The sequence below is a fragment of the Vicugna pacos genome, unplaced genomic scaffold (genome assembly GCF_048564905.1).
Source record: "Vicugna pacos unplaced genomic scaffold, VicPac4 scaffold_77, whole genome shotgun sequence".
NCBI classification, from domain to species: Eukaryota; Metazoa; Chordata; class Mammalia; order Artiodactyla; family Camelidae; genus Vicugna; species Vicugna pacos.
This window is the reverse complement of record NW_027328758.1, coordinates 642325-659240: the sequence shown is the minus strand read 5'-3', so window position 1 is coordinate 659240 and position 16916 is coordinate 642325. Positions and strand designations below refer to the sequence as shown.

The 16916-nt window shown below is 42.5% G+C and overlaps 1 long non-coding RNA gene across 1 annotated transcript; it reads right to left on the bottom strand.

The window, feature by feature from the left end:
- Nucleotides 1-3757: 3757 nt before the first annotated feature.
- LOC140694643 (uncharacterized) lies at nt 3758-16579 on the bottom strand. Its single transcript, XR_012070226.1, has 4 exons — nt 16368-16579; nt 6981-7106; nt 4806-4970; nt 3758-4028 (listed from the first exon to the last, which is right to left on the bottom strand). It is a non-coding gene; the product is annotated as an uncharacterized lncRNA (long non-coding RNA).
- Nucleotides 16580-16916: the final 337 nt, after the last annotated feature.

The window sequence follows — 16916 nt, the reverse complement described above, 5'->3', positions numbered from 1 at the left end:
GTAAATATGAGAGAAAATTACTTTAGTGCTTAAACTACCATGACTGCTTCTCACTGCGCTTAGAGTGTACACTCCTTTCCGTGCTCCTGATGCTCTTCTAAGCCTCACGTCTCATCCCTCTCACCAGCGCTGGCTCCAGTATCTCCTCAAACCTGCTGAGCACATTTGTGCCTCGGGGCCAATGGACAAGCTGCCTCTATTCCTGGGGTGACTTTTCCCAGATCCTCAAAGTCCAGCCTCCTTATCACCATCTCAGCTCACATGTAACCTACGCAAATATAGCTTTCTTTACTCACTTTCCCCCAAGTCTCCCATCTCAACACAGTGTTATTTCCTTCATTTCAATCTGACATTGTTTCCTTATTCGCCCAATTATTTTTGTTTGCTCGGTTGTCGTTGGCCTCCCTCTCCCCAGCAGCCTTGCCCAAACAGCGTAAGCTCCCGGGGAGCAGCCGGCACTGCTGCTCTAAGACACATGCTGAGCGCGACATTACAGTCACGTGGTGTAGTGAAACGGTGTCGAACAGCAGATACAGCAAAGCAGTGAGAATTTCTCTCTTATTTTATAATTTAAGTGAAATCTATCATTTACTCCTGTTTAATGAAGAATTTGGTAGGTCTTTGGTCCCAGTTCCAGGAAGACAACACCTAAAGCCTTGAAATTTCCCAAGATAGGAGTGTCTTTGCTATTCATGGTGGAACCTTGGATGGCTTGTGTTCATGAGATGACTCAGGATGGGGACTGGCCAGCCAGAGACACCAACCATGTGATTAGAGGAGTGGGGCTTTGAGCTTTGTGACAAGTGAGTGACCACCAGGAGAGGAAGGGGCTCAGCGGTTAGGGCTAAGGAAAGGTTTGACTTAAAGTTAGGATTTGGGTTAGCCATGTCGGTAGTGACCCAATAAATCATGTCTTTGTTATAAAGCCTCCAGTAAAAACTTGGGCAACAAAGCTCAGAGCTCCTGTGAGCTTCCTGGTTGGTAACACTCTTGGAGGACTGTCACCCTCAAATGCCATGAGTGCAAACCTGAGCCCTTCCCACTGGAGTGCTCTCCACAACAGCTCACCTGATAAGATCTAAGGACTGCTTCTTGTCTATGCTTCGAGGAGGATCCCATTCCGTGTACAGAAGGCCCTGTTCGCTGGGGCAGCTGAGGTCCTCTGACGGAGGCTGAAGTTGCACTGGGAAGCAGAAGCAAACAGGTGAGCATCACTGTCACCACGTGATCACATGTTCTGTTGATAAAATGTGGTGCTAACACTTCGTGGTCATTTGTAAATAAGGGGCCCTCACTTGCCTGAAGGGATGGAGGTACCATATAATTTTTCATGATTCTCACCCAGGATTAATACTAACCTTTTGAGGGTCATTTGCAAATATGGGTGGAAAGGAACGCTTGGATGTTACAGTCCTGGGGCCACTGTGGGTACCTGGGGAGACCCTTGTAGATGCTTAAAGTCCTGCAACCGGACCAGTCTTCCACAGCAAAAAAACTAGGCCACCCAAGTGCCCAAACTGCTGCAGTACAGGGACACCTGACGGTCCAGCCCCCTCCTTGGACACCCAGAGGAAGCTGGACTCTGGCTGGTTGGGGGCAGGGTCAATTCTAAATCCCAGGCTTTTTTGTCCCCACAATTCAGTAGTTATTCGGTGTCAGCACATGGAATATAAACAACAAAGAAACTTGACATGATGTTATATATTTAGCTTACTCAAGAAACAAAATTTAAATCCAGTCATTCTCCTTCCCACCTGACCTACTTTCCTTTCTCCTGTACTAGAACGAGATTATTACCCACCCAGCCTTAACATGGGTCCTGACTCCACTTATCTCCCTCCCAAACACGATATGAGATGATTCCTAAGCCTCGGTGTGGGACCAGAAATTACAACAGGCTTTAGTGGAAAAGAACTGGTTGTGCGCAGATGCCAAATAAACACTGTAGAATCCTGGTGTCCCACATTAGTAATCATGACAGCTGTTTGCAAGTGTCCCCAAAGTTCATTTAAGACTCTCACTGCTTATTTTGCTGGGACATAAATATGAAACATGTGGGCTGCTTGGCTGGACTGCTATGCTGTGTCTCGGATCCAGGAAGCTCAGTGTCTGCTCCCTGCACCCAGCTCCCTGTTGTGTTCATGCATGTGCATCAAGCAGCTGTTTAGTGTCCATTTTAATACCTTAAACAGTGCATTTCAGTATTGTCTTCATCCACAAATACGTGTACCACACAGTAGTAACGATCAATCTCAGTATTTGCTTTCTTTGGTCTTAGAGTAAGATGAATGGATAGCAAAGATAACAAAGTCATAGAGCGCTATAATATAGTATTTCCTTTATTTCAATGACAGGATTTATTTAAAGAGCTTAGATATAACATCCTTACATTTATGCCATCATTAAGCGTCTGAAGCTGTTACATTATAAGCACTTAATTTCAAGTGAGATGTTATCAGTTAGAGAAGCACTGCTGAATTTGAGGGGTTGCTGTCATCTCAGACGGAGTCCCTAAAAAATGTCAACTCTCTGCAGTATTGCCATCATGACAAGAACCCATACAGATGAAATTTAGAAAGTCCTGTGGCTTTCCAGTGCACAGACAGAAAATGGTATTTCAGAGGGAAAAGCCTGAATTACAGAAAATGATAAATCAAATGGTCTAACATTCATTTCCGTTACAAAGAACTAATACTTCTTTGGTCGATAATAACATCTGTCAGTAATTATGAAAAGAGCTGACAGATGCATAGTACTTAATATTAGCAAGGGCTGTTCTAACATTGACACAGATTCATTAATCCCCATAGCAACTCTACAAGGTGGGTACTACAATTTTCCCCATTTTATTGATGAGGAACTTGATAAACACAGAGGCTAAATAACATTTATAAGGTCGACAGGGAGAAACCAGCACAGGTGTTCCAGCTTGAGTCTACACTCTTGGCCACTTCTCTTTTTTTTTTTTTTTTTTTTGGTGGTGGGGAGATAATAAGGTAATTCTGGTGGGGGGTGGGGAGGTAATTAGGGTTATTTGTCTATTTTAGAGGAGGTGTTGGGGGCTGAACCCAGGACCTTATGGTTGCTAAGCATGCACCCCATCACTTTAGCTGTACCCTCCCCTCTCGAGTCTATGCTTTTAGCTGCTAATCGTCACTGTCCCACATGGTAACTCTGGGGGAACTACAGTTCATTCATTCACTCGTTAAACTCAGCCTTCCCGGTGCCTGGGATTCAGAAGTGAACAAGACAACATGGTTCCTGCCTTAAATGAGCTTGTCGCCTCCTGACATATTATATTCATTTTTCCCAGGAAGAAACAACGTCAAGAAGATTAGCCTTTTCCAGTGAACACCTGAGGAGACATGAGGTGCTTTATTTCATTTCTGCCATTTGACTTACACCATGGGGAGGGAAAGCTGCCTTGCAGATCCTGGAGCTCACAAGCCTATTAATCCCGAATTTTTTTTTAACAGTGTCCTTTACTTGATACTTGATCTGAGAAAGGATGAAGTAACCTAAAAAGATTCTAAGAGAGCGTGTGGTTTATACAAGGTAACTAACCAGCCACTGTTTACTATCCTAACAGGAATCTGTAGGCATATTTCTTTTCTTTCTCTTTTTTCCTTTTTATGGGCAGCTTTTAAAAACCAAACCAAACCAACCAAACCAAATCAATGATAATTCAACAGCAGGTTCTAAATCACCCCAAGACAGCAACTAAACTCGGTTTAGACTTATGATGCGGCTTCTGGTGGCTGGATTGAAGAATGTATCTCTATCCTGAATATAAAAATCATTCACGGAGCTCTTCTCAAATACGGCAATGAAAAGCTCTTGTTCCGGTTGTTGATACTTTCATCCACTTGGAGGACTTTCATAAAACAGCTGAAGTTATCAAAGGCTGAGGACCGGGTTTTCAGATCATTGGGCTTCAGTGGCAATATTATGTGCAGTATCTCAGCGTATGTACAGAACACCTCCCACAGGGGGTGTACTTTTGCAAATACAAGCTTGTCATCCAAAACCTATATTGGGAGAATGAAAACACAAACCAGGAAACTATTTTCACACTTTTAGTACACAGATTTTTCTTACGTTGCTGGTAGTTAAAGCACTTGTGTAAACACACACACATGTGGCACTTGTAAAAGTGAAGATATAATAAAAATTGATTTGCAAACCATCATACATATTTGCCTTAAAGATAATTTCTTGTTTGAAATTACTGAAAAGTTATTTGAAATCGTTACACTTCATTCATAAAATAACCAATGTTTTAGGTGAAGAAAAGCAAACTTGTTAATTTTTGGTCCAAATTAGTAACTAAAAATAGAAACACCAAAATATTCTTTGCAGTGATATTGTAATGACAATTTTTTAAATTTCTGAAACCTAGGACTATTTACATATCTGTTCAATATAGTGTTAAACAGCCATTAAAAGGGATTTAAAAGAATTATATTTATTGATATGGAATATATAATAAAAGGAGAAAGCAAAAATTATGTGAAATAATAACTTTCCTTTTTGGAAGGGAAAAATATCTTCATTTGAACAAAAAAATGTTTAAAGGGATTTTAAGATCCTTTATGTATAATTAAGGTACAGATGATTTTGAATTCCACTGTTCTTTCATTTTCAATTTTCGGGGGTAAATTTTTATAATAAAAAAACTTTAAAAATATTCTTGCATAAATACAATAATAGATATATTTATGACTACATTCTCTGGCTATTAAAATAGATCTCCTAGCTTTGGATCTGAAATATACATTCCATAAGGCAGATTCTGACTGACTCACCTCCCAGCCCACAGAGAAGGCACGGCTAGTGTGACATGTTTCAAATATCATTCCAGGTATCATGCAGGCTCCCAGCCAATGGCTGAAAAAGGACTGACACTGATCTGGTTGCTCCCAGCTGCAGACAATCACAGATGAGGTTAGATTCATACGCTCATGTTTTCTCTGTCAAAAGAAATCAGAAAATGTTAAGCTTTTACTTTCACCAAGTGAACAAGAAGTTGTTTGATTTTTTTATGCAAAAAGTAACAACAAACCAATTTGAACCTGATGAAAAGACATTTGCTCAAAAGAGCACAGTAGCAATGAAGGTGCTCTGGTTGGCAGGGACTTGTTAGATTCCCGTGAGTGCTGGACTCCTCACATGGATTTCCCTTGGCACTCCAGAAGGCCTGTGGTTGTCCCCATGGGTTTGTGGCCATATATGGCACACAAAAATCTCTGGTTTTGCCACAATTTCAAAGCCTTTTTTGGCTTATGAAAAGTTTTGCACTCAAATGGAGTTTTCTTGAGACCACACACTGATGTCATTTACCAGAGTTATAATCCAGATCTGACATTCTAGACTCGTAAAATCTTGCACACATTCAAATGGTTCAGGTTTGGATGTGTATTCACCTCTGGAGGCCTGGACCAAATTCGATAAAGCCACCCAGACAAGTTCAGCAAAATACAAAGAAATTTTTCTCTCTGCAAGACTGATATGTCTGTGAAGCTATAAAAACTTCTGCATCTACAAAATTAGGGAACCAACTCATCAATTACCTATCTATCCATAATGCATGGACATTTAAAAAAATACTGTATTTACTCCTATTGAATTCTATCTGGCTTTTGCCAAATTGTGTCCTAAACTGTAAGGAAAGTATATAAATGTAGAGAATTTTTGACCTTTTAAGAGAAAAAGGAACCCTCCTACTCGGTTGGAGGGAATGTAAATTGGTGCAGCCACTATGGAGGACAGTATAGAGGTTCCATAAAAAAACTGAAAATAGACTTCTGTGTGATGCAGCAATCCCATTCATGTGTATATGTCTGGAGAAAAATATAATTCAAAAAGACACATGCACCCCAATGTTCACAGCAGCACTATTTACAATAGCCAAGACACTGAAACAACCAAAATGTTCACTGACAGATGATTGGATAAAGAATTTGTGGTATATTATATAAATATGTATACATATATATATATATACACACACACATATATACACATGAACACACACACACAACGGAATACTGCTCAGCCATAAAAGATATATTAATGCCATTTGCAGTAACATGGATGGAACTACAGCATATTATGCTAAGTGAAATAAGTCAGAGAAAGAAAAAAATAGTCTATATATTAACTTATATGTATATCTAAAAAATAAAACAAATTAATGACTATAATAAAACAGAAATAGACTCACAGGTACACAGAACAGACTGGTGATTACCAATGGGGAGAAGGAGGAGAGGGGAGGCAGGAAGGGGGTAGGGGATTGACAGGTAAAAAGTACTATGTATAAAATGGATAGGTTACAGGGCTGTATCATACAGCACAGGGAAATATAGCCATTATTTTATGGTGATTTTAAATGGAATATAATCTATAAAAATATTGAGCCTCTGTGTTGTACACCTGAAACTAATATGATGTAAATCACCTACTCAATTACAAAATTTTTAATCAAAGTCTTCTTTTCATACTATTTGCAATAAGTTTGAAGCCAGCACTGTCAATAGAAACATAGTGCAATCACAATTTTCCAGTAATCACATTTAGAAAATAAAAAGGAACAAGTAATAATTATATTTATGCAAAAATATATAATATACTATCATTTCAAAAGTGTGATTAACACTTTTAAAACTTATTAATAAATATTTTACGTTATTTTTGTTGTACAAAGTCTTGAAAATCTATTATGTATTTTCCACTTATAGAACATCTCATTTCACAATAGCCACAAGTGCCTGATGGCTACCATACTAGACAGAGCAAATTACACCATTCACACTTCTGATAAATTACCTGCTCTTACTTATTTAAAATACTTGCAGAAAAGGCTTTAGATATTCCCTATATCAAACAAAGCAACCTTGACGGGTGGGGAGTATCTTCATTATAAAATGAAAAATAAAGGTAAGAGAGCCATGGTTACATGTACGTTAATGCAACAATACCTTCTTAATTCATTCAGGACTTTACAATCTTTCTTCATATGCCGAGGATTCACTGTCACTGCGCAATATTTTTCACTATTATTATCTCTGGAATTGAGAGGCTTCCGGTGACCCTGCTTTGTGCATCTGTACATAAAAGAAAACAACAAAACAGAGAAAAAGACCTTATTAAAGATAATTTAGGGGTGACGGTATAGCTCAACTGAAAGATCATATTCTTAGCATGCACAAGGGCCTGAGTTCAATCCCCAATACTTCTTCTAAAAATAAGATAAATAAAAACCTAATTACCAACCCCTGCAAAAATTAATTAATTACTTTAATTAATAGTTAAAAAATGATAATTTAGTGCAGGCTTATCAGGCTACAAGAGCTACAATGAATGCCCCTCCCCCCATTAATTTAGAAGAAGTCTCACATTATTTCCCAACATAAATGCTAAAATATAATTCAGAACACTTTCTGATGGTCAGCATGATTTTAACAAAAAAGTAGATAATTACCTCCCTGGTGTCAAAGATCTTTCAGAGATGGGCACAGAAAATTTAGTAAAAATGATTTTGCAACTACCTTTGAAAGAAATGCTGAGAAATGATCTTTTCTGTTGGAAATTAGCGTGCTTTTACATTCTGCAGTAGGCATACGTGTTTACAAACCAGGCAGGAACTGGATCACATTTTACACATACTTTAGAAACTGATTTGAATTTTGCTCTCTACCTGCAAGGCTATTTCTTAGGTAATAACATAAGCTGGCCAATATACTAAATTTTGTTTCCCCGTTTGCTTAATCCTCACAACAACTCTGTAAGCTACTATTATTACCCCCATATAACAGATAAAGTGCTTGAGGCAGAAAATAATTTGGGTAACTTGGTAAATGGTGGAGCTGGGTAAGACGGCCGCCAGTCTGACACTCAAGTCCACTCAGTCCATTCTTCTCACCAATGTCTGATACTGCTACCTACATTCAGCAATGACCGCTGATTTCATATTTAAGTGTGTCATTTCTAAAAGTGCAAAGCTATATTAGTACTGCTGTGTAAATTATTCTTTTCAGATGTTATTGCCAAAAACCAAAAACAAATAAAATCAGGGTTCCACTGAGTTGAGGGCGAACTGCATATGGACGGACAAAAGGGGACTTTTTGAGGTTAGAGTTGCACAACTCAAGATATAGCTAAAATGGCTGACTTGTACAATTATAATTTGTGAATTTTATGGCCTGTAAATTACACCTTAATACAGCTATTAAAGTAAGAAACTGGGATACCAAATTAAGACTAAAACACATATATATATATCACACAAAGAACAACAGGCAAATATTATTTACTGCACCATTTTCCTTCATGCAACTTCCTTTCCTCACCCTTTCCTGAAAGGATGATTCATTTTTAAAATAGTCTTTTAATTTATTCAGCAAATAATTTTTGACTGCCTACTATGTACCCAGGAATAGTCTAGGCACTTGGAATAGATCAATAAACAAAACAAAAGTCCTGTCCTCACGGAGCTTAGTTGGAGTCTAGCTGGGGTGGGGGGTGGAGATGACAATTCACACAACAGATTAGCAGAGGAGGTGGCTCGTTAGGAAAGAGAAACCATGGAAAAATGAAAAAAGGGCAAGGTAAAGAGAGTGGATGATATGGGATGAGGGTGATGTTGTATTAAATACCAGAGCAGGCCACACTGAGGACTGAGGTTAGAACTAGGACTAGGAGGTGAGAAGTCCCAGGTGGACAGAATAACCATCACCAAGGGCAGCGCGCACCTCACATGTTCCTGAACGGGGGCACGGCTGGAGCTGCGGAGAAGGGTCAGTGCAGGTCCTGTATGGCCTTGGAGGACGTTGTAAGGACTGTGGCTTTTACCCAGAGTGAAATGGGGAGGCACTGCAGAAGGACGACACAATCTAACTTAGGTTTTCAAGGCTCACTTGACTGCCGGGTGAGAATAGTCAAAACGGGTGAGAGATGAAAGGAGGGGAGCCACTGCGAAGGGCTGTGCAGGAGGAGAGGACAGTGGCTCAGGGCAGGGAAGCAGCAGTGGAGGCAGGAGCCATGGTGAGAAGTGGCTGGGCTCCGGATATGTTTTAAAGTCAGTGTTAAACCAGATCTATTGACAGAATTCATGTGGTATGACAGTGAAAGTCAGAATAACTCCAAGTTTTTTGACCCAAGCTGCTGGAAGGATTAAGTTTCCACTAACTGAATGGGGGAGGCTGCAGAAAGAATCAGTTTTGGGGGTAGGAGGACCAAGGGCTCAGTTTTTACACATGTTGGTTTTAAGATAACAGAGTTCCAAGTGAAGATGTCAAATCAGCAGAAGATTGTAAGAGTCCAGGGTTGGAGAGAAAAAGTCTAGCAGGAGACAGAAATGTGGGAATCATGGGTCACACAGGTGGTAGAGGAAGACATGAAACCCAGGTACTCAAACATTAAGATAACCTGGCATTAAGCATAGTAGTTGTCCTTGAGGGCCTGCCTACTAGGTGTGGATATCAGTCCTATTTCCTGACCACTCGAGTTTTAAAAAGGAACTTACAAATGAATTCGTGCAAGACACTGCCTCCAGTGGGTGGGTCCAGAGCTGGAGTGGGAGAATGGGATGGTTCACGCTACTCCCTATGGCAGAATGTGTGTGTCTGTGTGTGTACACATGTGTGTGCACGCAGGGGGATGAGATACACCTGGCTTAAAAAAAATAGCTTGTAAGTCTAGAAGCTGAAAGTTGAAAGAACATCCATATCTGGTAGAGGGAACAGGGGAAACACAGTGTACTGTAAGACATATCCCCATAATGCGACTTCCCACCATCCTTTCATCAGGAACACAGTTGGAAAGGGGGGAATTATGTAGATACGTGTGATGTACACAAACTTTCTGACTATGTAACACTGAATATCTACATATGTAGCAAGTTAATGATAATTATATCTTCTTCAAGTTTAACAACAGGTTCACAACAGAGGGAAAATAAAATACTGAGGACTGGTAGAAGTATCATAGAAGGCCTTTCAATGCTCAGAGTGGAAGCAAAATCAGCTTCACCCCACAAAGAATGTCATTAAGAGTCAAGAATGTTTATATTTGCTTAAGAAATTGAGAGTTACAACTTCCTGCTTTAAAGAATTAACTTTAAGACAGATACCACACTATAAGCAATGTCAATACTGGTGCTTTCTTAAAGTTATTTTTAGATCCTGCTTGTTCTGATGTACTCCAGAAACTGCAAAGAAAACCTTCTATTCAAAGGCTTAAAGGAATAAGAAAAGAAATAACACTGCATTCTTTAAAGTGTTCTCTGTACTGAAAGTCACTTGCAAATGCAGCACTCTACCACAGGTCTACATTTTTAACAATAAAGTCCTTTGCACAATATTTCAATTGCTATGTGACCTTGTGTCAATCTCTCAATCAGAATCAGAAGGGAGTACCAGAAAATGACACATCATGTATAAAACTACAGATGTGGGAGATGAACGTCCACCAGGAAACAGCTAAGTTGGAGGGAAGGGTTTACCTTTTAAGTTACCGTAAGTGCAGTTACACCTGCTCCCTGCTTCCCCTGTGAAGTGAAGAGCTAGTCTTTTCCAGAAAAGCTCTCATTCTGAGAACTGTCTTCTTTAAAATATTTGGAGATTCTCTTTTAAGGTTCTTTCACTTTTAAGTCTTTCCCCAACTCTACATCCCATAACAAGTGTTAAAATTATCCAATAGCCTATTGTTACAAACCATACACTACAAAAGCTGAGGTTTCCCAGGGTTTGGATTCCAGAACTCTGCTACCAGATAATCCTAAAATTTCCTTCCATAACTGACTCTTCTGCCAATTCCCAGCTGCGGGCAAATTCGGCTTCTCAGATCAGGTAACTTTCTAACTCTGCCTACGAACACTCTGCTGCCAGTAAAGGAACTCTCAGACAGAAAGCACACAATGCCCCTAGTGAGGGTTGCCTCCTTCAATCAATCAAGATGCCATCACCAAGCAAATATTTAAACCTACTGCAAAACATCTGAAAACATCTTACAAACAATATAGCTTGTATAGATGCATACTATTTGCTCTGGAATAGTGATTTCCAATGGAAGGAACAAAGGACCCCATGACCCTAGCAATTTTTTAAAACTGCACTTAACCATCCCTCTTCACGTGAGGATTCAGGCAAGCCCGTCTTACAGGCCTAGGTGTAACAGAATGACAGCACCTCTAGGAGAAGGGTGAAAAGCAGCGAGGTAGACTTCTAGTGAAAGTGGGTGATGTAATAGGCCCCATCGCCCACTTACCTCCCACCACAAGACAATCATCTCAGATCAAGAACAAACAATTTGGGAAACAGAGGTTGTTTATGTTTTTATGGTTTTCTGGTGGAAATAATGCTCTGAGTCATGTGAAGTTGTGGCTGCAAAATTGAACAGTGGACCAGACATTTTCACATTCAGGACATAAATAGCCCCTGGGTAGCCACCATATCTGCTCTCCCCTTTGCCTGTTCACCCCAAAAGCTGCAGGAATCTCCTGCTTGCAATGACACCCACCACTTCTCACAAATTCTTGCCAAGGTCACGTCAGCAGCTGGTGGTGTCAAAGTCACAATTTGTACTGCTATGAAGTCCCTCCATTACTTTATATCCCTTCTATTTTCTCTCTTGTCTTCCTAGCTACACTTGTATTCACAAGATGGTTACCGCACTAACATTGCCTCTGTAATCAGTCCAGGATATAGGAAGTAGAGATTCAACTGTAACCAGTCCCAGAATACTTGTCATGCCACTCTAGTGTCCCAAAAAATACACTGGCATCCCTCATCTCACTCAAAGAACCACTGCATTACTTAGAGGTTGTAAAATTAGAGGGCTTTCTCTACTGGGAAACACTGTGGCTTGTGGTAGAGTTGTGATTTCAGTTTTTGCAACTACTTACAGGCAAAAAGACATGGCCCGCAAATTTTCTTCAAGCGTTTGGTATTTAAACTTTCATTAGATACAGAGCCGGTGGACTAACCGTAATCTATGAACATATGGTCATATTATCAAATAATGTTCATGTCTACCTTACAGACATGTAAGAACTTGGATTACACCTGCAGACTGTAGGCCTTTAGAATTGGATGTGAAGCATCCTGTGAAATAAAAAACCTCCTATCCAGTCACAGAACACCTTACAGACAACATGACACTAATGTCACTGAATACATTAGTATAGTCCATGTATGGTTAAGTTACATCTCCAATTTCTCAGAGCTGGAAAGGAGATGTCTAGAAAATCTGGAAAAGCCCAATTACCAAAACAGCTCAAAAGTTAAAGCAGACTCCTGCACCTCCCAGAACAGAGGGCGGAGTGGGCATTGCCCACCACTCTGTCCTCCCCCAGGACGTGGCATGTGGGGAAGTAGGCAGGAATGGGTGGCTGGGACTCGGAGGTGGAGAGGTGATGAAAGCAAGAGTAGAACTACTCTGGTCCTAGAACAACAGAGCTGTAAAAAGCTTGGCTTCAGTTCAACCCACTCTCTCTCCCACTTTTCCTCCCACCTACGTGACAAACAGAGCACAGTCAGGCAGTTTCTGCCCATGACGGTGACTACTAGCAGGAAAGGGACCAGGATAAAAGCATGTCCTAAAAAAGATCAGTCTGATTTTAAGGCTATGTTATAAACAATGAACAGCACTGTCAGACTGGGACACTTGTGAGGCGCTCAAATAGGGAGGAGGAGGTTGAGGATCCATTTCCAGCACTTCCATGTCTTTTATCACTCCTATTTCTGACCTTTCCTTTGCCACTTTTCGTAGCACTGCCATCACTGGCAGGTAAAGGGGCAGCAATGTGACTTGGCCGTTTGGCTGATGGGGCTACATTTCCCAGCACTGGAATGAAAAGGCACTGGAAGAGGATCAGCTGGAAGATGTGAACCGCAGTCCTGACCTGTGCCAAACACTAACCAGGTGACCCTGGGTTAGGCTCTTAGTCTCTCTGGGCTTCCGGCTGTTTACTTATAAAAGAAGGTTTTGTCATTGCACAAATATATCCAATATGAAATGTAACATGAAAGTCAAACATAATGACATCTCACCTGCTTGCCTCAGGGAACTGTACAAGCACTGAACACTATGTGAATGTAAACACAGTCTTAAGAAAACTATTGAGGTAAAGCGCTAAACTGAACATGGAGATAAAGTTTTATGGATTTTCTTGGCTTTCTTTTTTAATTGCAACACTGCATTAATAGTTATTAGCTATTATCCACACCACCACCCCTGTGAATAAATAAAGTAGGTAAGCACTGCCTGGGTGCCTGTTATTGCCCGATGCTAAGCAGGGTGAGGGGTATAAAGGAGGCTGAACAAGTGAGTCTTCTCCAGTTACCAGCTAAGTGAGGAGACACATTGGAAACCACCCAGGAATGGTACCAAGTCAGTACTCAAAGCCAAGATTACAAGCTACTGATCATAAACAGTACAGGAATACAAAGAGGAGCTAGAAGTATTTGGAATAAATAGGGAAGACTCTGTGAAGGGGATGGGGCTCCAACTAGTTCTCAGGGCAATTCTAATCTGTTTTAACTGAGGACTGGATAGGAAAAGGCTGGTGACTCCTGGTTTTTAATAAGGCACAGGTTACCCTAGGAGGCTAAGTTACATAATGATTGGAACACATAAGGTAAGTCCAAAATGATGAAGAGTCGAGACTACGTGGCTGAGATCTGGTTGTGTTAAGTCTTTGACTTGACTCTAGATGTTGGAGCGCCAAAACTGTAGGTTGACTGAAAGGGGGGGAGAGAATATCCAAGAATTCAGCAGAAGGAAAAATTCATGTATCAGGGATGAAAGCTCTTCATCAGAGTATCAGCAATCAGAATAGACACTTGAAACCAAAAACATACAGTTCAAGAAGCTGACAAAATGTGGAGTGGTGAGAGAAAGATGAATCAAAGACCACTCCAAGCTTTGTGTATTCAAGACCGGAAGAATGATTATCCCACTGAATAAATGGAGACGCTGCAAGATAAAGATTATGAAATCAGCTTTAGACATGTTGAATCTGACGTATGAGCTAAGAGTAGGTTTTCTCTTATAAGCTCAAAATTCAAAACTGAAGCACAGATGTAGAGTACAGGCTTAAGATGCAGATGGACAAGACATGATAAATCTCCTAAAAGAAAACATAGGCAAAACATTATCTGACATAAATCTTAGCAACATTCTCCTAGGATAATCTACCCAGGCAATGGAAATAAGAGAAAAAAAATAAACAAAAGGGACGTAATTAAACTCATAAATTTCTTCACAACAAAGACAACCATAAGTATAACAAAAGGAAACGACAACCTACGAATGGGAGAAAATATTTGCAAATGATATGACTAACAAAGGCTTAATTTTCAGAATATATAAACAGCTCATACAACTTAATAACAGAAAAACAAACAACTCAATCCTAAAATAGGCAGAAGACCTAAACAAGCATTTCTCCAATGAAGACACAATTGGCCAATAGGCACATGAAAAAATGCTCGATATCACTAATAAACCGAGAAATTCAAATCAAAACTATAATGAAGTATCAGCTCACAGCAGTCAGAATGGCCATCGCGCAGAAGTTCATGAATGATAAATGCTAGAGAGGCTGTAGAGGGAAGGGTATCCTCTTACACTGCTGGTGGGAATCTAGTTTGGTGTAGTCATTATGGAAAGCATGGAAATTCCTGAAAAAACTAAAAGTAGACTTACCCTATGACCCAGCAATCCCACATCTGGGTATATAACTGGAAAGAACTCCAATGTGAAAAGATACCTGCACACCAGTATTCACAGCACCAATGTATACAATAGCCGAGACATGGAGGCAAGTTAAATGTAGCAACAGATGACTGGATAAAGAAGTTGTGGCATATTTATACACTGGAATACTACTCTACCATGAATAGGACAAAATAAAACCATTTGCAGCAACATGGATGGAGCTAGAGATCGTCATTCTAAGTGAAAGCAGCCAGAAACAGAAAAATACCAAATGATACTACTCATATGTGCAATCTAAAAAAAGAGAGAAAAAGACACTGTGAACTCATCTACAGAACAGAAACAGACTTGCAGACTTAGTAAACAATCTTAAGGTTACCAGGGAAAGGGGATAGGAAGGGATAAATTTGGAAGTTCGAGATTTACAAATGTTAGCCACTATATATAAAAAGAGATTTTAAATTAAGTTTCTTCTGTATAGCACAGAAACCTATGTTCATTATCTAGCAATAACCTATAATGAAAAAGCCGATACAGCCACCAACTGAGGAAGCAAGAGAAGAAAGGAGAGTTAGTTATGCTGGGCTAGAGCCCACTTCTAAAACCCTTGTCAGCCACTGAGGCTGCCCCGAGTACACTGAGCTTTCCTCCCAGGGACAGGCTGACATGACATGTGTCCTGCAAACCTGGGGCAGCAGAGGCCGTCCCCAGGTCTGGCCCTGGGGGAGATGGGAGCAAATCCACCTGCTCCCCTTGGGGCAGCTCCCCTCCCTGCAGCCCTCGCCAACTGACTGCACCACGCCTGCCTCTCAGGAAACCACTGACTTGAAAACAAGTGATCCACGAACCTGAGGCAGCGGCAGGGAGATGGGCAGCGACCTAGCAAGCTGGTCGACTTGCCCCCATCTTCCCCACGGCCTGTCAAGGGCTCGGCCTCTGCTGCTCCACGCACGGCCCACAGGTCAGCTTGCTCCCGGGAGGAGGGCGCGGTGTGGTCGAAGGCAGTGGCGGGTTATGGGGTCTGCCCATGGGAGCCCGTGGATTTGCTTCAAACTCCCCAGCGCATGGCCTGAGCTTGGCCTCTGCTGCCTCGGGTTCGTGGAACTCAGGTTGCAGTTCAGCCTGCTCCTGGAAGGCGGGTGCTGTGCTCTCAGGGAAAGGCGGCAGCTGCGATGGCGGGATTGGGGCTGCCCTGTGAGAGCGCGGGGGTTGCGACCATTTCCCGCTGCTGCTGCAGCCATCCCAGCACACTGATCACACGGAGCCCACCTCCCAGGAGCAGACTGACCTGTAACCTGAGTCCCACGAACCCGGGTCTTTAGAGGCCACCCCAAGGTCAGGCCGCGTGTAAGATGGGAGCAAATCCAGGGGCTCTCATGGGGCAGCCCCCATTCCATCCGAGGCCCCGCGACCGCACCGTACTCGCCTCCCAGGAGCAGGCCATCGTCTGAGGGCCAGTTGGAGATGCTCTGGAACCGTCCGGCGCCCTCCCACCTCCCGGGGCTGTACCTGCTCTCCTAAACCCGGGTATAAGAGGCGGCAAAAACGCGGGGTTCAGGAACTACTAATACCGGGGTTGCCATGAACCACAGCAGCGGCTAGGACCCGCCTCAGTGTCCTAACGGGACGCGCGGCCGGGACCTCACCTCCGCACCCCTCCCTGGGCTCCTCCTCAGCTGCACAGCCCAGGCGTCACCCGCCGGCTCCCCGAGCAGCGCGCCCCCACCAGCGCCCCCTTGACTGCCCGGCAGCGGCAGCAGAGTCGAGGGTAAGCGGCGGCCCAGACCCCAGGCCGTGTTCCTCTTCCAGGAGCTGATCCAGGAGCAACCGGCTGCCGCCAGCTTCCACGCGTTCTGGGCGGGTTCTGGCGTCCGCGCGTCTGCCCGTCTGGGTGTGCGCGCCCCTCCTCCTCCCTTCCGCAGCGCAAACTGCTTTACCGGCCCTGGCCACTGGGGCCGGGAGGAGCCAGGTGGGTCCCCTCCTGCTCGTCCCGCCGGGTCTCCATCCCCAGAGCCTTCACCCAGCCACCGACTGGGTCCTGGCACTGAACTTGAACCACGACTGCTTTGGGCCAGGCCACACCACGCCAGCCCCACTTCCCCTGCTCAACTTCCCCTCCCTGTTACTACCCTCCCACCCCTGGCCAGGCCCAGTCTCCCACCAGACCTTGAAGACAGGGCTCCTTCTCCTCACAC